The 22,540-nt window shown below is 37.9% G+C and overlaps 1 protein-coding gene across 3 annotated transcripts in view; it reads left to right on the forward strand.

Annotated features, from left to right (window-relative positions):
- Positions 1-22,540, forward strand: part of LOC106092656 (uncharacterized) — an 82,936-nt gene that overhangs the window by 2,153 nt on the left and 58,243 nt on the right. For all 3 annotated transcript variants that reach the window (XM_059367003.1, XM_059367006.1, XM_059367004.1), the window contains exon 2: positions 15,782-15,830. The gene's annotated coding sequence lies outside the window, so the exon portion shown is untranslated. The remainder of the gene's footprint in view (positions 1-15,781; positions 15,831-22,540) is intronic.

A 22,540-nucleotide genomic window follows, 5' to 3' on the forward strand; every position in this document is an offset into this window, starting at 1 on the left:
TCTCAGACGAATATTTCGAGTAGTTACAAACAGAATGACGAAATTAGTATACCCCCCTCCTATGGTGGAGGGTATAAAAATCAATTTTGTGTTTGTTTGTTTGTTTGTGTGTTCCTTAGATGCTGCATAATGATCCCGTGATGAAAATAGGGTACTACATTTTTTGATATCTGAAGGGGGGGCGGACCCTCCCCCTAACGCTAATTTTCAGAAACGCCATATCTCGTAGATGGGTGGTGCGAAATTTTGTGTGCTCTCATATAGTACCCTAAAAATAAAAATTTGGTATCCAAATTTTAGATGGGGTATCAAGGGGGGCCGCCCCACCCTAAAACCTACCAAACATATATTTAGACCAATCACAACAATATGGGACTCAAATGAAAGGTATTTAGGATAAGAAAACGTATCCGATATCCAATAGTCGAACCAAGTGCTAGGGGGACCACCCCAAACCCGAAAACACCCTCAAATCGGACATATTTACCGACCATAGCAATATGGGACTCAAATAAAAGGTATTTGCGAGTAGAATACGAATCTAATATCCAAACGTGGCACCACGTTTCTGGGGGCCCACCCCTTCCCCAAAACACCCCCCAAACAGGACTTATTTACTGACCATGCGAATATGGGGCTTAAATAAAAGGTACTTGAGTGTAGAATACGAATCTGATACCCAATACTAATCCGATATATATTTTCAAGGCCAACTCACTGAGTGGCCGCCCATCCACACCCCTCAAGCCGGTCATGTTTACCAACCATGGAAATATGAGGCTCAAATTAAAGGTATTTGGGAGTAGACCACGTATCTGATATCTACATTAGGGACCAACTGTCTAGGCGACGTTCCGGAACCGGAGATATTTGCCGACTTTTGCAATAAGGAGCTTAAATCAGATTAGAAAACGATTTTCGTATCCATTTTTTAAGCCAATGGCAATATGAGGTTCAAATAAATGATATATAGATATATGAGAATAGAGCACGTTGCTGATATATTTTCAGGGCTTAATGTTGGGGGACCAGGTTGGATAATGTTGGAGGCCACCGTAGCGCAGAGGTTAGCATGTCCGCCTATGACGCCGAACGCCTGGATTTGAATCCTGGCGAGACCATCAGAAAAATTTTCAACGATGGTTTTCCCCTCCTAATGCTGGCAACATTTGTGAGGTACTATGCCGTGTAAAACTTCTCTCCAAAGAGGTGTCGCACTGCGACACGCCGTTCGGACTCGCCGCTTATCATTGAGCTTAAAAACTTGAGTCGGACTGCACTCATTGATGTGTGAGAAGTTTGTCCCTGTTCCTTAGTGGAATTTTCATGGGCAAAATTTTCATTTGCATTGTTGGGGGACCATCCCAATCCCCAAAACACCACTAAATCGGGCATATCTACCGACCATGTCAATGTGGAGTTTAAATACGAGGTATTGGGGGTAGAGCAAGAATTGATACCCACTTTCGGGTTCCCACAAACAGCAATTTTTTACTGACCTTCGCAATATGGGGCTCAAAGGCCATGTATTTAGGGCATCACCCCTTCCCCAAAACACCCCCCAAAGGGTAAAAATTTTTCGACTATGCTAATATGTGGCTCAAATGAAAGATATTTGAGATTAGATAACCAATTTGGCCATGTGTTTGGGGGACGCCTCATCGTAATCGGGTAAACTCCCTTAAACCAATGGCAATATGGGGTATAATTAAATGGTATTTGAGAGAAGAGCACGATGCTGATATTTTTTCAGGGCCAAGTTTCTGGGGAAGCAAATCACCCCCGAAAACACCCCTAAATCAGATATCATGAGAATATCGGACTGAAATAAAGTATTTTAGAAATAGAGTACACCTTACATCCAAACTTAGAGATCATATTGGATTCAGATTTGGACCCTCCTCCCTTACCCCAAAAACACCACCCAAAATTAAAAGCGGACCGGTAAGGACAATATGGGTATCAAATGAAAAGTATGCGGGAATACATAACGAATCTGGCATACAAATTCATGTCGAAGTATAGGGCGTCACCTCACCCCCACAGAAAGTCCCAAAATGGGCACATAAGCCAATCACGGATATATGGGACTCGGTTTGTTCGTTCCGTATAGACTGAAAAACGACAGAACCCATTTTCTCGAAATTTTCGTAATTTATTGTGTAGGTTGGTCTGGAAGGAAACATAGGCTATATAATTTTTCGGTTTTGGAAGGGGGACGGACCCTCCCCCTTATACAAAAAACACAACCCAAAATCAAAAGTTGACCGATCGGGACAATAAAGGTATCAAATCAAAGTTATTGGAGAGTAGAATAAGAATATGGTATTAAAATTTAATTCTAAGTACCCGAACTTATACAACTCCCATATAAACCGACCTCCCGATTTGACTCCTTGAGTCCTTACGACCCGCAATTTTTGTCCAATTCACCTTTTTTAGAAATTTTTAGCAGAATCCTTGGTGGTGAGTTCCCAAGATTCGGCCCTGCCGAACTTCGCACCCTTTTACTTGTTTTAATATCATTATGAAAGTCTTTCGCCTTTTCTTTTAATATAAATCCACCTACATGAATCCTTTTGTCTCTCATTTTCATTAACCATCGGTATAACGTAATCTCAATTTTTCGTTACTTCGAACGCTGCACAGTTTCGTTTTTTATACCCTCCACTTTGAGATGGTGATATACTAACTTCGTCATTCCGTTTGTAACCGTTTCGAAATATTGGTCTAAGACCCGATGGAGTATATATATAGTCTACATCGGCATGACATTTTAAGTCGATCTAGCCATGTACGTTCGTCTATCCGTCCGTCCATCTGTGGAAAGCACTCTAATTTTCGATGTAGTAAAGCTAGGCGCTTGAAATTTTGCACTAATAATTTCTATTAGTGTAGGTAAGCAAAAGCATCATATCAGTTCATATTTAGATATAGCTCCCGATTATACTTCTTGAGTAATCCTTAAAATTTTGCATAACATTCGTAGCGACTATGGTCTGAATTGATCCATAATCTGATATAGCTCTCATATAAACCGATCTGCCGAATGAACTTCTTGAGCCCCTAAAGGGTCCAGTTCTTGTCTTCGCAACGACTTCCCATATGACCATCATCATACGTGGTTTGAATTGGTCCGTAACCTGATATAGCTCAAATTTAAACCGATCTCCCGATATTATTTCATGAGCCTCTAATAAATATAATTTCCGGAAATTTCTTCGAAAAATATGTCATTTTAAATTTTATAAAAAATTAACCTTTAGCTGGTATAGTCTCACGGCCTTCGGCCATTATACATTGTTGCATAAAATTTACACAATCTGCATAAAATTATACAATCTTCAAAATGCATTCATGACGTGCAATTAAATAACATAGGTTTAGCATTGATTTACGCTACGATTGTTATTTTCGGTATTTTCAACGTGAAACACCTTAATCTTAACTTTCTATCTATTTTTGGGGCCTTAACTATTCTTCGAATGGTAAATTTTCCATAAATGTCATTCGATTCAACAATCAGTCGATTTGGTAGTAAACACTATGCCACCCATTCAATTGGTGGATTACACAAAACGAAAAGTAAAAGTGTCTACTTGACCAAATTAATAGTATTTGTGATTTTATTGTTCATGGGAAATTATGACATTTATATACATGGCGTTGATATTATGCAATAAATTAGTTGGCATTTTACTTTCATTACAACATGGACTTTATTGCCTATTCCAAAGCAAGCATTTGCCTTAACCTTGAGATTGAAGAGAGTATTAAATCATACATTTATGAAAACACTTAAGGCATTATATGAATACCACAATCAGTAGAGGTTTGAATATCAAAATATTTCTTCCGTAATAAACAATTTTGGAATAGAATATTTATTTATATGTTTTACCATGCGGTGGGTGGCCTTAAAACGTTGTCATTCCAATTGTAACACATCGATATTCTATTTTATTATGCACTAGCTGAACCGGGCCCGCTCCGCTGCTCCTTCTTTAACTCTCTAATATTTTTTTAGGGGTGAGGTCACTTCGCCCTGAGTGCGGATATCGAACTCCTGCCATTGTAGCCTATGACGCTGAACGCTTTCGAATCTCGACGAGAACAAAGCGTTGTTTATCCTCTCTTAATGTTGGCGGCATTTGCGAGGTACAATGCCATGCATGGTAATTTAAAAAATTGTCCCCAAGGAGGTGTAGGGACGCCATTCGGACTATGCTATAAAAAAAGGTCCCTTATAATTGAGTTTAAACTTGAAGCGGAAAGCACTGATTGGTGTGTGAGAATTTGCCCCTTCTCGGTTCGTGGTGGTAATGTTCTTCCTAGGATAATTTTCTCATTAGGGGAGGGATGGCACTTCAGATATTTCGACTCAAATATGGATTTCAAATTCGTGATGCACTTTCAAATCCCTTTGATTTCAGCCCCATATTGCCATGGCCGGTAAATATGAACCGTTTTGAGGATGTTTTGTGGCGGCCAACGGCACTTTGCACTGAAAATAGATATCAAATTCGTTCTTTATTCCCAACGGAAATGAAGCTCCATTTAGGTCCTTAGGTCGTACCCCAAAACACTTGGCTCCAAAATAGAATATCAAATTCGTTTTCTACTCTCAAATACCTTTCATTTGAGTCCCATATTGTCATAATGAGACAAATAAACCATTTGAGTCATCTTTAGGAGGAAAAGCGCCACCTAGACTTGAACGCAAATTTTAATGTCATATTCGTAATGTACTCAGTAATACCTTTCATTTGAGTCCCATATAGCCATGGTCGGCTAATATGCCCATTGGGGGTATTTGGGGTGGGTGACCTCCTATTACTTGGATCTTATGTTTCATGCCATATTTGTTATCTACTGCTTAATACTTTTCATTTGAGTCCCATATTGTCATGAACTTCTAATTTATCTGTTTAGAAGAGTTTTGGCGTTGGGGGGCCCACTGGGTACTTGGACCAAAATTTTAATACCATATTTAGTTTTCTGATCTAAAATACCTCCAATACCATCATATGCCAATCGGACCATTTTTTGATATGGGGGAGGTCGTTTTTGGGGTAAGGGGGAGGGTCCGCCTCCACTCGATGCCTCAAAATTTTATTTCCTATGTTTCCTATCAGACAAACGTACACAATCTTTGTAAATTTTAAGAAAATCGGTACAGCCAAGTATCATATAGTCATAATGGGTCTAATGGCGTTTTTGAGGAGTGCCATGATCCCCTATACTTTGACCTGATTTTGTATGGCAGATTCGAAATCTATTCCCGAGTATCTTTAATTTGAGCCCCATACCGAAATGAACGTCCAATATGTCTGTTTGGGGGAGTTTTGGTGTTGGGGCAGCCCAACGGGTACTTACACTCAAATTTGAATACGATAATCGTATTCTACTCTCAAATACGTTTCATTTGATACCTATATTGTCCCCATCGGTCAACTTTTAATTTTGGGTTGTGTCTTTTGCATAAGCGGGAGGGCCCGTCCCCCTTACGATATCGAAAAATTATATAACCTAAGTTTCCTTCCAGACCAACCTACACAATAAATTACGAAAATTTCGAGAAAATAGGTTCTCCCATTTTACAGTCTATACGGAACAAACAAACCAAGTCCCATATATCCGTGATTGGCTAATGTGCCCATTTTGGGAGTTTTTGTGGTGGGAGGGTCCATCCCCTTCCCACTTCCTGGTCATATTCGTAATCTACTCCCAAATAACTTTGATTTGAGTCCCATATTGTCATGATGGTCAAATAAACCTATTTTAAGGGGTTTTGGAGCTGAGGCGGCCCCCCAAGCGCATGGACCCAACTTTTATTATGCAATTCGTACTCTACTCATGAATACCTTTCATTTGAAATCCATATTGTCCCGATCGGTCCACTTTTATTTTTTGGGTAGTACTTTTGGTGTAAAGGGGAGGGTCCGCCCCCCTCCCGATATCAAAAAATTATGTAGCCTATGTCTTCCAGACCAACCTACACAATCTGTGAACATTTCAAGGTAATCGGTTCAGCCGTTTTTGAGTCTAGACGGAACAAACAAACAAACCGACAAACAAACATACATTGAATTTTATATATAATAATCTTGACTACTTGAGCTTCTATAGGGCGCAATTATTATCTGTTTTGGGTGAAATTTTGTACAGCCGCTTCTCCCATGACCTTGAACATACGTGTCAAATATGGTCTGAATCGGTCTATAGTCTAATACAGCTCCCCTATAAAACGATCTCCCTATTTTACTTTTTGAGCCCCTAATGGGCGCAATTCTAATTCGATTTGGCTGAAATTTTACACAATGGCTTCTACTATGGTCTCCAACATTCATTCCATTATGGTCCGAATCGGAACATAACTTGATATAGCTCCAATAGCATAGCAATTCTTTTTTTTTCCTTTCCTTTCGTTTCGTTTCCTTTCCTTTGTTTTTCCTTAAAAGAGACACCGGGAAAAGAACTCGACGAATGCGATCTATGGTGAAGGGTATATAAGATTCGGCCCGGCCGAACTTAGCAAGCTTTTACTTGTTATTGATTTCATTTCAGGTGAAATCTATGAAATTCCTCAAACGTATAAAATTTTAGACTTCTAGAGACAAAAGAGCTCAAATTATAGGATCAGTTTATGTTGAAGTTTTATGCATATATTAACTTATTTAGAACCTCTTACACTTCCTATATCAATAGCAATAATCTGCTCAAAGTTTTCAGCGAATTGCTTTATTCGTTCGAACGCTAGCCTTGTTTAAACAGACAGACTATCTATATTTCGATGTGGTGGAAATGAATGAGAAAATTAGTAAATCCCCAATCCTATGGGAGCTGGTATATAAAATAATAAACCAATTACGTTGATTTTATCTGAATAACTATTTCCTTTAGGTAAGGTTTGTTATGTTGAAAAGAGGGTGCGGTTATTAATCCGCCCCATACCACCACTGACCATTGATCGCCTGTGTGTGCACTCTACATACTTAAAATTAATCTCGAAAAAGAACACTTAATTGTTTCCCTTAGTAATTTAATTTATTGCGTATTGTGGCGAACCCATACAAATATTTAAATGTTTTATTTTATAATAAAACTTCTTTATCTATGATCTGGTTCCCTTAATAAGTGTCAGCCTTTGTGACATTTGGTACTTATACGGCATCTTAAGAGTTATAAATCTGTATTTTTTTATGTCGTACAATTTAAAATTTATTGCGTGTGACCTTGAAGGGGATATAAATTGGTAATCCTTTAATCTAAAAATACTCCCCAGGCAAGTCATTACATTTTTACAATAAACAAGATTTGTAGCTTCAATTTGCTAGCATGTCATACTGTGTACTAAAATGCGTTTATATTAGGGTGAACCTCTGTAATCTAAAATGTATTACCTTTAAGTCGAGAGATAACCTCCAGAGCATCCTTAGTACAAGTAACAAGTAAAGCGTGGTAAGTTCGGCCGGGCCGAACCTTATAACCCTCCACCATAAATCGCATTTGTCAAATTCTTTGCCCGACATCTCTTTATAGGCAAACAGAGAATAATGATAAGAATTGTATCCTTTATGGGCTCAAGACCTAAAATCAGAAGATGGGATTATATAGGAGCTATATCAGGTTATGAACAGATTTGGACCATTCTAAGCACAGTTGTTGAAAGTCATAACAAAACACCTCATACAAAAGTTTAGCCAAATCGGATAAGAAATGCGCCGTCTAGATTTTAATTAAATCAAGATCCGAGATCGGTTTATAAAGCAGCTATATCAGGTTATCAATCGATATAGATCATACTTAGCACAGTTATTGAAAGTCATAACAAAGCAACTCATACGAAATTTTAGCCAAATCGGATAAGAATTGCGCCGTTTTTTTCAAGATCCGAGATCCTTTTATATGGCAGCTATATCAAGTTATGGACCGATTTGGACCATACTTAGCACAGTTGTTGAAAGACATAACAAAATACCTCATACAAAGCAAAATTAGATAAGAATTACGGATGGATCGATTTAAAATGTCAAGACGATCAAGAATATAGATACTTTATGGGGTCTTAGATCAATATTTCGAGGTGTTACAAACGTAATAGCGAAGCTAGTATACCTTCAACCTATGGTGGAGGGTATAAAAAAAGAACATTTTGTTTAACCACCAAGAAATTGTGGATATAATCCCCATATAATCTCAATTATTGTATCAAAATACCGTTTTGAAAACCACACCACCCGTGTTATGGTCACTAACTCCTGTAGTGGTTATATCCAGCCCGAAAAGTCGATCAATTTCATCAGGTCACCCAAACATAACTCCATTATCTCAAGAAGGCTATCAAGTAACAGACGACATACAGTGAGATAGAATCGAAAAAAAACAGAGAAAACGGCATTAAGTTCGGTTAGGCCGAACTTTGGATACCCACCAACTCGGATATATATGCAAATCGCCTTTCGGCATAATTTGGTGAAAAATGCATTATTTATGCACCCATAGAAGATTTATCTAAAAATATGGCCCGATTTGGATCCAATTCGGCACGGACATTGAGTGGTTTAAAAAAATACAACTCAGTGTTCAATTTTGGTCCAATATTGGTCTTTTTGGCAGCTATATCCAAATATATACCGATCTGAACCATATAAAGATTGGATGCGGAAAAGCCTAACATAAGTCACTGTGTCAAATTTCAGCGAAATCGGAATAAATTTGGCTTTTATGGGCCTAAGACCTTAAATCGGCAACTCGGTTATATGTGGGAGCTATATCAAGATATTGTCCGATATAGTCCATCTTCGAACTTAACTTGCCTATGGGCGATTGAAGAACCTGTGCAAAGTTTCAGCTCAATATTGACCCGATAAAGTTCTTTAACGGTAAGGGCTGCAGTCTCAGTTCAAAATAAACTACTGCAACAACAATGCTACAGTCTATAAAAGTAGAGATATTGAGCTGCAAATTTGCACAGATTATTTTATTGTCCATATGGAGGTTAAGTTCGAAGATAGGCTATATCCGACTATAACTTTATATAGCCTCCATATAGACCGATCTGTCGATTTAAGGTCTTTGACCCATTAACGTCATTTTTATTATCCGATTTAGTTGAAATCTTGAACATTGAATTGTGTTCGGATATAGGATACAGATCAGTTTGGTCCAGATTTAGGTTTAACTGCCATATAGACCGATGTCTCGATTCAAGGTCTTAGGATCATAAAAGGCGCATTTATTGTCAGATTTCGCGTATATTTGATAGCCATTTAGACCGATCTCCGATTTAAAGACTTGGGTCCACAATAGGATCATTTATTGTCCGATTTGACAGAAATTTTGCGTAGCGAGCTGAGTTAAGTTAGTCGAAAAAGCTGCAAATACCTCGCACGCCATGGTAGGACCACGCACCTAAATAGTGAGGGTGTCTCACCTCTAATACTCTTACTTATGGCTTTGCATTCACACATATAACGACTATTTTAGAAAAAAAAAGAATTTGCTATGTTTATGTTTCTTCTTTTATTGAAAATTAATTCCTCTTAAAGGAAAATTAATTTTCATATATATTCGTCGCTTATCTGGAAAATTTTTTTTCGATGATGCCAATATCATTTAAATCCATTCAGCCGATTGGCCATAATAAGAACCACAAAATCGCCTTTATAAAACCGTTGGCCTCTTTATAATATATACAACCTAAATCTTGTCTGACTTTAAAGATATGTATGGGAGCTGCATCTATATCTGGACCGATTTTCATGAAATTTTGCGGACATCTTTTTATTCTTATATATAAAAATGAATTTGTGTTTGTTTGTGTGTTCCTTATAGACTCAGAAACGGCTGAACAGATGGTGCATAATGATCCCGTGGTGAAAATAGGGTACTACATTTTTTTATATCTGAAGGTGGGGCGGACCCTCCCCCTTACTCTAATTTTAAGAAACGCCAGATCTCGGAGCGATTTTAGCAAAATTTTGTGTGCTCTTATATAGTACCCTAAAAATAAAAATTTGGTATCCAAATTTCGGATGGGGTAGATAGGGGGCCGCCCCATCCTAAAACCTACCAAACATATATTTAGACCGATCACGACAATATGGGACTCAAATGAAAGGTATTTAGGACATCCAATTGTCGGACCAAGTGTTAGGGGGGCCACCCCAACCCCCAAAACACCCCTAAATCGGACATATTTACCGACCATGGGAGTATGGGACTTAAATGAAAGGTTTTTGCCAGTAGAATACGAATCTAATATCCAAATGTGGGACCACGTTTGTGGGGGTCCACACCTTCTCCAAAACACCACCCAAACAGGACTTTTTTACTGACCATGGGAATATGGGGCTTAAATAAACGGTATTTGAGTGTAGAATTCGAATCTGATATCCAAATATGGGACCAAGTGTTTGGGGGACCGCCTCTCCCCAAAAACATCCCCCAAAGGGGACAAATTTACGACCATAGCAATATAGGGCTCAAATGAAAGGTCTTTGGGATCTGAAATCAATATTCGGGAAAAGTGTCTATGGGGCCACCCCACTCCACAACACCACCCAAATACGAAGTATTAGCTGACTATTGCAATAAATGGGTTTTTAGAGTAGAACACGAATCCGATATATATTTTCAAGGCCTACTCATTGGAAGTAAATCACGATCTGATATCAATATTCGGAAAAGTGTCTATGGGGCCACCCCACCCCCACAACACCACCCAAATAGGAAGTATTTGCTGACTATTGCAATATGAGACTCAAATAAATGGTTTTTTAGAGTAGAACTCGAATCCGATATATATTTTCAAGGCCAACACCCCCCAAGCCGATCATGTCTGCCGACTATAGAAATATGGGGCTCAAATGAAAGGTATTGGGAGTAGACCACGTATCTGATATTACAATTAATGACCAACTGTCTAGGGGACGTCCCACAACTATAACAACTCCCAAATATTAAGTATTTGCTCACCAACACAATTGGGGTCTTAAAGAGAGTGGAACTAAATATTTATAGTTTTTAGGACCAATACCCCAAACCGGTTATATTTACTGACTTTTGCAATAAGGATTTTAAATGAGATTAGAAAACAAATTCGATATCCAATTTTGAGGTCAATGGCAATATGGGTTTAAAATAAATGATATATAGATATATGAGAATGAAGAACGTTGCTGATATATTTTCCGGGCTTAGTGTTTGGGGGACCACTCCAATCCCCAAAACACCCCTAAATCGGGCATATTTACCAACCATGTCAATGTGGAGCTTAAATGAAAGGTATTTTGGGGCAGAGCAAGAATTGATACCCAGATTCTGGACCAATTTTCTGGGGGTCTACCCCTTTTCCAAAATACCCCACAAACAGCAATTTTTTACTGACCATCGCAATATGGGGCTTAAATAAATGTATTTGGGAGTAGAATATGAATTTGATATCCAAATGTAGGGCCATGTATTAAGGGCATCACACCTTCCCCAAAATTCAGATTCAGATAAAGGCAATTATATTGTTAAGCTGTTAGTCACGCGATATACTATTTTCGTAGTATGGTATTTCACTAAAAGCTCTTTAATTGTCGAAAATAAATATTTCCATGAAAATTTTGTTCCATATAAAGTAAAAGAAGGCGCAACGGAGCGGGTCCGGGTCAGCTAGTATTATATAAAACACTTCATGCTTAGTTTTGTAATGACACTACCAAAATTGTGGTTTAAACAATCCTAAAAACCCATTTCAGATGAAAGATATATATGGGATACATATCTAAATCCTAATCGATTCATATGAAATTCATCCCAAAATGTCGATATAATAATTTTCGGCGCCTCCTAATATACCCTAGATTTCAATATCGCTTAATATACGATTAGCAATTTTAAATTTAAACCCTAATCAAAAGTGTCTGTCGCATGGCGATTTATATCACAGAATAAACTCAAAAAAAAATCTTTTACAAAATTTACTACAATGGATTGATTCCTTCGATCGCTTAAATATTGGAGCATGTTTTACATGTTCATTAAAAAGAATAATTGATGGGAATGCTAAAGGCATGCGTATGCACCTATACCACACTGTACAAAATTCCATTGAAAGAAAACAACAGCATATCAAAAAACCTGTTTTACGCATCCCATCTGCATTCTTGCCTTGGAGGCGGCCTCCTTTTTTCTTCAAGGGTCTAGAATAAATAACCAGTCTTATCAACAAAGTGCACAAAATTAACAGCAAATGACTACAAATTGTCAATCTCACACCTTTTACTCCAACGAAAATGAATTGATGACAGAAGCCACCAGGAATTGTTATTCTTCTTGTTCCAACTTAAAATTCTATACAGGGTATACATCTTCAAACCAATTAAGCCTTTGAGAAATGCCACTAAATTCACACGATTTCAAAAGCCAAGAGAATGGAATCTTCCATGTGATTTATATACAAAGTGAGACCGATTTGCTCTATTTCCAAGTCATCGCAAGAATTCTTAACGGCAGCATCCCAACTTAGTTCCACTCCAATCTCTCCCTACTTCATGAATTCTTATCTAATGCCAGCTTTTAAACACCATGATGGCTTGTCAACAAAGTGGAATGACAAGAAGAAGCCACTAATGTCAGCACTGGAGTGAAGTGATACTAAGGGGATGGAGGATTTCATTAAAGCACCATAGCAGCAGAATAAGGTGAAGCAGTGACAAACAGCTTCGTATCGAATGTCCAAAACATAACATATTGACAGCATAAAGCCATACCATCAGATAAAGTATGCAAATGTAATACAGCTACTGATACTCTTAGTAACGATGGTCAACATAAACTCAGCACACTTACTCAAGTCCAACTTAATAAAGGCAAAGAAGAGTTTGAAAAACTTTCTAGTATGAAATTCTTATAAGCAAACAAAGCAAAACCGCGTCAAGTTCGGGCGGGCGGAATCCTTCACGAAGGATTGCATTTAACAAGTTCATTGAATTAACTTTTCAGATTAAAAAAATCAAATCGGGAAAGCGGTTTGTTGGAAGTCGATCAAAATTTAAGCTCAATTGCTCTGGTAGTCTAATCGGAAGGTAGGTTTAGGGAGCTACATATATCAGGTTATATGCTTTTTGAAACATACATGACTCGGTAATTTAAACCCTGCGAAATTTCAGCCAATTATATGAGCTTTCTAGAGGTTCAAGAAGTCAAACTAAGAGATTGGTTAATCTAGCGGCTATATCAGGTAGATGTAGATCATACTTAACAAAGTTGTTGAAAGTTTTTCTGGTTCGAATGTAATCATGCTTTCGGCAAAAGGAACTAGACTTAGCTAGATAGACGTAAAATATCATGGCAATCAAAAACAAATTTCTAGGTTACAGACCAAATGACAATATAAGTATTCTCCCATCCTTTGGGTCAGCGTAGAAAAATTATAGAAAATTCCCCAATTTGTATGCTTTTTGTACCCACCACCATAGGATGGGGATATACTAATCTACTCATTCCGTTTGTAAAACATCGAAATATTGATCTGCGACCCCATATAGTACATATGCATCCTGGATCGTCTCCACTTTCTGAGTGGACCTAGTCTTGTCCGTCCGTCTGTCAAAATCACGATAGCAGTCGAACGTGCAAAGCTAGCCGCTTTAAGTTTTGCACACAAACTTTTAATTAATGTAGGTCGATTGGGACTGCAAGTGAGGCATATCGGCTCAGATTTGGATATAACCCCAACATAAACCGATCCCTGGATTTGACTTCTTGAGCCCTTAGAAGCCTTAATTTACAACCGATTTGGCTGAAATGGTGAAAAAAGACTTGAGTTATGACTTCCAACATCCATGCCAAGTATGATTCGAATCGATCTATAAACTGATATAGCCCTCATATAAACCGATCTCCGGATTTAACTTCTTGAGTCCTTAGTAGCCTCAATTTAAATCAGATTTGGCTGAAATTTGGAACAAGGAATTGAATTATGGCCCAACGTCCATGCCATGTATAATCCGAATCGGTCAATAACAAGGTATAGCCCTCATATAAACCGATCCCCTATTTGACTTCTTGAGCCCCTAGAAGCTCCAATTTTCATCCGATTTGGCTAAAATTTGAAACAAAGACTTGATTTCGATTTCCATGCTAAGTATGAACCTTATCAGTTTATAAACAGGTAAATCCCCCATATAAACTGCTTCCCGGATTTGACTTCTTGATCCTTAGAAGCCTCAATTTTCATCCGATTTGACTGAAATTTGGAATAAAGACTTGAGTTATGATTTCTAACATCCATGCCAAGTATGATCCGAATCGGTCAATAAACAATTATAGCCCCCATATAAACCGATCCCTAGATTTGACTTCTTGAGCCCTTTAAAGTCTATATTTTCAACTGATTTGGCTGAAATTCGGCCCAAAAACCTATCTTGTGACTTACAACATCAGTGCCAAATTTTACCCGACTCGGTCAATAAGGTGATATAGGCCCACCTAAGTAGCGATATCCCGATATATCTTGAGACCAAAATAATTCAACTACAAACTCAATTAATAAGGGTAAATTTTTAACGGAATCCGTGGGGGAGATTGGATAAGATTCGGCCCGGCCGAACTTAGCACGCTTTTACTCGTTTAAACTAATAGTGCTCGAAAATCCTTGAGAGGACCTACCACCAGCATAATGGTTGTTGTTGTTATTGTAGCATCCGTCCGTCTACCGAAATCACGATAGAGGTCGAACACATAAAGCTAGCAGCTTGAAAATTTGCACAGATACTTAACATTGATGTAGGTCGTTAAGGATTGCAAATGCGCCATATCGGTTCAGATTTAGATATAGCTCCCATATAAACCGATCTCACGATTTGACTTCTAAAGTCCCTGGAAGACGCAATTTTTGTCCGATTTGGATGAAATTTTGCATGTGATGTTTTGTTATGACTTCCAACAACTGTGCCAAGTACGATCTAAATCGGTCTATAACCTGATAGCTCTCATGTAAACCGATCTCCCGATTTGACTTCTTGAGCCCCTGAAAGCCGTTGAGGATTGCAAATGCGCCACATCGGTTAAGATTTAGATATAGATCCCATATAAACCAATATCCCGATTTGACCTCTTGAGCCCTTGCAATTTTTGTCCGATTTGGCTGTAATTTTGCTTGTTGTGTTCTACTATGACTTCCAATAACTGTGTCAAGTACGGTCCAAATCGGTCTATAGCCTGATACAGATCCCATATAAATCGATCACCCGATTTGACTTCTTGAGCCCTTAAAATCCGCAATTTTTATCCGATTTGGCTGAAATCTTTCATGTAGTGCTCTAATATAACTTCCACTAACTGTGCCAAATACCGTCCAAATCAGTCAAAAAATGCATTTAATTTCTTTTAAAAAATCCGCAATTACTTTTTGGGCAACACAATAGAATAAAATTATGCCCTTCAAGTAAATTTATTTTGTATAAATTTTTAGCAGAATCTACCCAAGATTTGATGGGTTCCCCGACCGAACTTAGCACGCTTTTTCTTGTTTTCATTTGGTTTGGTCTAATTTCTCCTATATCATTAGCGAAATTTTGTTTAAGTCAAAATGAGGAAGGATGACGTTAGTAACAAAAAATAAGGGTGACTTTACAGGATTAATGGATTGTTCATGAAAAAATTAGTTTATACATTCCATGTTAAAGTACCACTCTCTCTTCTCAGGGGGTAGAGGTGTTGCACAGAGCATTTTAATCAACCTTGATACTTAAAAATAAAAACTAATGTTTCTTTCTTCTTTTAGAAATTTACAAATTTTGCGGTAGCTCCACGACTAAATTTAGTTGAATTTGGTGAGTCAAAAAGATGCTATGTATATCCTTCTTCAAGAAAGATGAAAATTTAAAAAAAAGGTACAAAAACCCAAAATAGTAAAAGTAAAATAGGTGTAAGATTTTTTTTACATTCATATGTTATGGGCATTTCCATTTCAATAGCCATACATGATCATTGAAATTCATTATACATAGTAACAATTAGGCTAAACATTCACCTAAATTTGTGTGTTACCACCAATCGAAAATGAAATCGCTGAATTTCAATAACAATTGGATTCTAAGCAAATCAAATCACATATGTGGTTATATATGTAATTAATGGTAGGGGGCCGTACATTTATCCAATTCAATGGAGTGTGAAATTCGCCATAAAATTCGATGACTGACAAATGAAGAGCAAATCACAACAAATGTGCTATAAATTTCAATCGTGTGTAAAAATAAAATAAGACCTGTACGTCTTGTCTTATTTAACATTTGTGAGGTTGTTGTTTTTGTTTTTCACGGAATCCTATAACCACACCACAAACTAAGCGCATGCATACATTTTTGGGATTTACTGACAAAGTTGGTTTTTTGCTGGTGCTACACTGCGGACACAATTTTTCAATAAATTTCCAATAAAAAAAAAAAATCCAGAAATTCATACGCTCACCAAAAAGGGTATCGATTATCAAGGTAACAACGAAACAAGCCATGAATTACTGATAAACTGCTGTTAATGTCCACCAGCACCGGCACAAGCACCAGCGGCAGCAACAGCAGCAGTACCCAAAAATGCTCTTCATCATCATAAATGACCAGTGTTGACAAAGCGTATCCAAAAAAATTAAAACAAAGTCAAAATTGAGAATTAGTTGACAAAAATGATGAAAAATTAGTTTTTATTATTTTATTTGAAGATTTAATTTTTAATAGAACATTTAGTGAAAAATTGATTTTAAAATAAAATTGAGTCGAAAATTTTTTTATTTTTAATTTCCAGTTTTAATTTCTTTGAAATTGGACTTTGCATGAAATTTTGGGACCATCTTAAAAACTCGAGATAGGAATATCACAATCCGCATTGTTTGGGTAGCAGGCTGTAGAGAAGTAAAGTGGAACAAAAGGCCAGGAAACTAAGCCATAGGGCTTTTTATACCCTCCACCATAGGATGGGGGTCTACTAATTTCGTCATTCTGTTTGCAACCCATCGAAATATTGAACTTTGGCCCAACAACGTTTATGTATTCTTGATCGTCTTCACATTCTTAGTCGATTTAGCCATGTCCTTCCGTCTGTCCGTACGTCCGTCTGTCTGTTGAAAGCACGCTAACTTTCGAAGGAGTACAGCTAGTTGCTTAAAATTTGGTTTAATGGTTTAAATGGTTTAAATGGGCCAAATCAGTCTATGTTTTGGTATAGCTGCCTTATAAACCGATATAGGATCTTGATTCTTGAGCTTTAGAGGGACCAATTCCCATCCTATTTTGGCTGAAATTTTGCACCAAGTGTTTTATTATGACTTCCAACAAGCTTGATATAGCTCCCATATAAACCGATATCGGATCTTGATTCTTGACCTTTAGAGGGAGCAACTCCCATCCGATTTGGTTGACATTTTACAAATTTTGCTAAGTGTTTTATTTTGACTTCCAACAAGTGCCACGTATGAAATCAGTTCATAACCTGATATAGCTCCCATATAACCCTATCTCAGATCTTGACTTCTTGAGCCGCTAGAGGGCGCAATTATTAACCGATTTAGCTGAAATTTAGCATGAAGGGTTTCGTTCTAACTTCTAACAACTGTGCCAAGTATGGTTAAAATCGGTTTATAACCAGATATATCTCCCATATAATCCGATCTCGGATCTTGACTTCGTAAACCTCTAGAGGGCGCAATTATTATCTGATTTGGATAAAATTTTACATGAAGTGTTTTGGTTTGCTCCTTCAACAACAATGCCAAATATGGCTCGAATCGGTTTTATAACTTGATATGGTGCAAATCGGTTCATAACCTGACCCAATATAACCTATTTCGGATCTTGACTTCTTGAGCCGATAGAGGGCGCAATTATTATCCGATTTAGCTAAAAAATTGCATGAAGTGTTCTGGTTTGATTATCAGCAACTGTGCCAAGTATAGCTCAAATCGGTTAATAGCCTGATATAGCTCCCATATAAAACGAGTTCAGATCTAGACTTCTTGAGACGCTAGAGGACGCAATTATTATCCGATTTGGCTGAAATTTAGCTTGAAGTATTTTGTTCTATCTTCTTTATAAACTCATATAGCTCCCATATAATTCGATCTCGAATCTTGACTTCGTAGACCTCTAGAGGGCGCAATTATTATCCTTTTTGGCTGACATTTGACATGAAATGTTTGGTTTGATTTGACTGAAATTTTTAACGAAGTGCAGAAGCCTGATGTAGCTTCCATATAATCCGATCTCGTATCTTGACTTTGTAAACCTCTAGAGGGCGAAATTATTATCCAGATGAATTTTTGCATGAAGTGTTTTGGTTTGACCAACTACAGCAAGTATGACCCAAATCGGTTCTCAACCTCATATTGCTCCAATATAAACCGATCTCCCGATTATACTTCTTGAGCCTCTAGAGTGAGCAATTCTTATCCGATTTGGCTAAAACTTTGCACAACGACTTCATGCATGACCTTTAACATAGGCCTGAATTGGTCCATAACATGATATAGCTGCCATATAAACAGATCACCCAATTTTATTACTTGAGCCACTATAAGGAGCAATTCTTATCCGAACATCTTACTGTGGGTAAAGATGTTCACACTCGACGTCCTCGCGTTAACACCACACATTCCGTGATCGCCCGTATCTCCGCCTGCAGGACCGTATTATGGTCAGGCAGCCTAAAACAGGTCTCAGTCCCTGGGTTCTCAATGTTGCATATGGTTTATACAACCTCTAAGGACCGGGTCTTGGTCACCCGGTATTGGTCTAAGAATTGGATCAATGTGTCGATCCGCACATTGTTAAAAGCCCCCTCGATGTCAATGCATACCGCCAGTGTGTACGTTTTGGCATCGAAGGATTCGTCTCTTTATGCACAACCTCGTGCAGGGCAGTCTCTGCTGACCTTACCTTGACATAGGCGTGCTGTTTGTATTTGAGCAGTTCGCTGGATGTCCTACTCTTTATCAAGGTGACCACAATACGTTCCATGGTTTTCAGTAGAAAGGACGTAAAGGCCTTTGGTGTCGCATAACATGCTTTGCCGGGCTTGGGTATAAACATCACCCTTGCCTCCTGCCAGGCTTTCAGAGTATATGCGAGTCATAGGCACGCTGTGAAAATATTGGACAGATGAGGTGCCAGATAGTTTGCCTATTATTGTAGTAATGCCGGAAATATTCCATCAGGTCCGGGTGACTTAAATGGTTTTAAGCTCCTCAAGGATTCCTTCACCATTAATTTTGTAATTATAAACCTTCGATCAATGTCATTATTCCAAGATTTATGTGTCTCCATGAGTCCCGTCGTATCCTGTGTAAAATGCGTTTTCGTCAAAAGCCTCAACATGTCCTCCGTTGTCTCTGCTCTCAATCTCATGTCGTCTACTAAAGTATCAGTTTGGACATGGGTTTTTGAGAGAAACTTTTTTATTTTGGAGGCGTCATTAACGCTATCGACCAGTTCGCAGAAAAGCTTGCAGTAGGCACGTTTTGCCTCTCTGATAATGGTATTGTATTTCTTGAGCCGTGTGTAATACACATTCGATTTGGCTAACATTTGGAACAAAAAGACTTGTGTTATGACTTCCAACATCTATGCTCTTAAGAGTATATTCCTTTTGTACCGCAGCAAGAAAGAAAACAACTCCACCTCATATATTTCTACCAGTGAAGATATTCAACCATTTCTTATTATTTTCGTAGAATATTTTATCCAAATTTTATTTTCATAAAAAAGTTAGTCATAATTTGAAATAGAGTAAAAATTTCCTTCTTGACAATATTTTTTTTACAAAATTTTTATTTTTCCAAAATCACTAAGGGTTGGCAACCCTTTGAATGCGTTAAATAAAAGAAGCACCACATACATATGTATCCCATAAGTCAGCAAGGCGATAATGCATGAATGTTTTGCATCCAATAACAACAAAAGTTGATAAACCAAAAAGCCAATGCTAGTTAAACAGAATTGATTTTTTACTCATCTTGTTCCAATAAGCCTTGAGATAATTAAATGACACTTCTTAAAAGAAATTTAAATAAAAATCGAATTGTTTTAAAAATAATTGAACGAACATTAATGCCATTCTTGAAATGTTTAACCGCAAATTTGATTTGCATTGTAGAGATAGCAGTACCATGAAAAACACTCACCACATTGTCAATGAATAGATGGTTCGATGGGCGCTGGCAATGCCCAATGCATTGCCTGAATTTGGTGAGAACCCAAAGTGGCAGAACAAGTCGGTTTGGTATCATCACCTGGTTTTTTTGTTCTTCTTATTCTTAGTCTTCGGCTGCAACATATTTTAGCACTTGTCAACTATCTGAAATTGGTATTTAATTGGATTACGATGACAATCGTGTGAAAGTTATTTCTCCACATCCGGAGTTAGTGAGTGCGTGCGTCTGTGTCTCTGTTTGACTGCATGAGAAACATTCCGGATGCAACGATGATACAATAATTGAAAGCTTGTATTAATTGCTTTTACTTGTAGTTCGATCGTGGACAATAAATTTTAATATTTGACAAACGACAAGTCGTTGACTGTTCTTTTGTTAATGACAAATGTTTTAAACAAGGTGAGAACAACTAACATACTAAACTAAACTAACCCATGAACATTCCATTAAGGAATAGGGGATTCTCTCATATCAATGAGTGCAGTCCGATTAAGGATTAAGCTCAATGATAAGAGGCCTGCTTCATTATGCCGAGTCCGAACGGCGTCCCGCTTAGCGACACTACTTGGTAGAGAAATTTTAACATGGCAGAATACCTCACAAATGTTGCCAGCATTAGTAGGGGATAAACACCGCTGAAAATTTTTCTGATGGTTACGCCGGGATTTGAACCCAGGCGTTCGGAGTCTTAGGCGGACACGCTAACCTTTACGCCACGGTGAGAACAAACTAAAATTTTAAACATAGTTTCCTTAAAAAATTGGGATTTTAAAGAAGTTTTGGTGGAACAGCGAAACGGTCGGTAGGACGGCGAAAATTCTATGGGGGGATCCAGATTGTGAGAAGACGAGGCTATTACTGAAAGGAAGCAAAAAGGACCGGACACATAGGACAACGAGATCACTTATGTAAAATCGGTGCGGCAAGTGATAGCATGTGTTGGGCATGTGGGGAGTATGATGAGACGTTGGAGCATTTCCTTTGTTATTGCCCGGCTTTCGTGTCTTACAGATACTGGCACTTAGGTGGAGACACAATGCCAGACATGAACCAACTTAGGGGAGTGATATTGAAAACAATTAAGGATTTTGTAACTAGCACGGAGTTCCTTACTTAAGATTTTCTTTTTAGAGGTTACTTTATAGCTTTTAGGGCGCACAACAAGCCCATTACTGGCTTAGGTGTATGTCCATAGTGCCATAGGGGGGATTAATATCTGCACCCTCTTTTCAACCTAACCTAACCTAAAGAAGTTTAGCATGGAAATCAGACAATAAGAAGAAAAATTGCAAATTTGCCCACTAGGATTTTAAGAACGAACTGTGGGGAATCCTCACTGGGGATACATTGCATACATTCATTTATGCATATCTGCAGTTTGGTTCATGTTTTTAATTCAATAATAAATGAACTCCAAATCCGAAATTTGCTGTGAGCAACACCACTTAGTGGAGAAAATTTGGCTTGTAAAGGCTCACGATGTCAAATCGGGAGATTGGTTTATATGGGAACTGTATCAGGTTAAAGACCAATTTGGACCGTATTTATCACAGTTATTAGAAGTTATAAGAGAACACTATTTGCAAAATTTTAGATAAAAAGGACGAAATTTGTGGCTTCCAGGGGCTCAAGAAGTCAAATCGGGAGATCGGTTTATATGGGAGCTATTACAGGTTACAGACCAATTTGGACCATACTTGGCACAGTTCTTGAAAGTCATAACGGAACACCATGTGCAACATTTCAGCCAAATCGGATAAAAATTTCGCCTTCCTGGGGCTCAAGAAGTCAAATCGGGAGATCGGTTTATAGGGGAGCTTTTTCAGGTTATAGACCGATTTGGACGGTTCTAAGCACGGTTGTTGGAAGTCATAAAAGAACACCACAAGCCAAATTTCAGCTAAATCGGACAAAAATAGCGCCTTCCAGGGGCTCAAGATGTCAAATCGGTAGATCGGTTTATATGAGGGCTATATCTAAATCGATACCTATATGGCCCATTTGCAATCCCCAACGACCTACATCAATATTAAGTATCTGTAGTGAATTTCAATCGGTTAGCTTTACGCGTTCCACCGCTTTCATAATTTCGCCGGACGGACAGACGGACATGGCTAGATCGAATCAGAATGTCGAGACGATAAAGAATGTATATATTGGGTTGCCCAAAAAGTAATTGGGGATTTTTTTAAAAGAAAGTAAATGCATTTTTAATAAAACTTAGAATGAACTTTAATCAAATATACTTTTTTTACACTTTTTTTCTAAAGCAAGCTAAAAGAAACTGCTGATAACTGACAGAAGAAAGAATGCAACTACAGAGTCACAAGATTTGTCAAC

Source organism: Stomoxys calcitrans, chromosome 4 (assembly GCF_963082655.1).
Source record: "Stomoxys calcitrans chromosome 4, idStoCalc2.1, whole genome shotgun sequence".
NCBI classification, from domain to species: Eukaryota; Metazoa; Arthropoda; class Insecta; order Diptera; family Muscidae; genus Stomoxys; species Stomoxys calcitrans.